The sequence below is a fragment of the Myotis brandtii genome, unplaced genomic scaffold, assembly GCF_000412655.1.
Source record: "Myotis brandtii unplaced genomic scaffold, ASM41265v1 scaffold947, whole genome shotgun sequence".
In the NCBI taxonomy this organism is placed as follows: Eukaryota; Metazoa; Chordata; class Mammalia; order Chiroptera; family Vespertilionidae; genus Myotis; species Myotis brandtii.
In genome coordinates, this window is record NW_005371908.1 from 275,594 (window position 1) to 276,365 (window position 772).

General features: G+C 50.4%; 1 protein-coding gene across 1 annotated transcript in view; it reads left to right on the plus strand.

The window, feature by feature from the left end:
- Positions 1-772, plus strand: part of FBXO17 (F-box protein 17) — an 8,881-nt gene that overhangs the window by 3,813 nt on the left and 4,296 nt on the right. The gene's annotated exons all lie outside the window — the stretch shown is intronic.

Genomic DNA, 772 nt, shown 5'->3' on the forward strand with positions numbered 1-772 from the left:
GCTGTGCCCACTGGGCTGGGGGACGTGGACTTGGGCTGCTTGGCGCGGGCGCACACACAAACAGCCACAGGGTGGGAACCGTTCGCTGTTTCCACAGTTGGGGGACGTGGATCCCATGGGCGCATTCGCAAGCAGCTGCCACCCCGCAGCTGCTTGCACTTGGCGCCCCCGGCTGCTTGTCCTGGGACCCAGCCCACTTGAAAAAAAAACTTGTCCTGGGACCTGGGCCGCTTGGCGCCGGTGCCCGTAGGCCACTCCTGGCCAGGGCGTTCTGGGACCCCGGCCACTCAGGGCCTACACGGGGGCCTACAGGCTCGGAGTGGCCTGGGTCCCGAGGATGTTCCCGGGACTCAGGCCGCCCGGTGCCCGCATATGCAAATTAACCTGCCATCTTTGTTGGGTTAATTTGCATACTCACTCCTGATTGGCTGGTGTACATTGCAGAGGGACGGTCAATTTGCATCTTTCTCTTATTGTATAGAGTATATAAATTCCTTGTGTGTTCTAGATATCTGTTTCTTGTCCATCCTGGACATTGCAAAAATCTCCCATTCTACCATTAGTATTAACTTGTGCCCATGGTATTCTTTGTTGTTATTTTCATATGATCAAACTCATCTCTCCCTTTTTTGCTTTAGCGTTTGTTCTTGAAATTTTGTTTTAAAAAATCCTTTCCTATCCTTAGATTCTAACAATATTCTTATATTCTCTTTTAAGTTAAATCTTTATTGTTGAAAGTATTATATATGCCCCCCTTGACCCCTTCTAACCC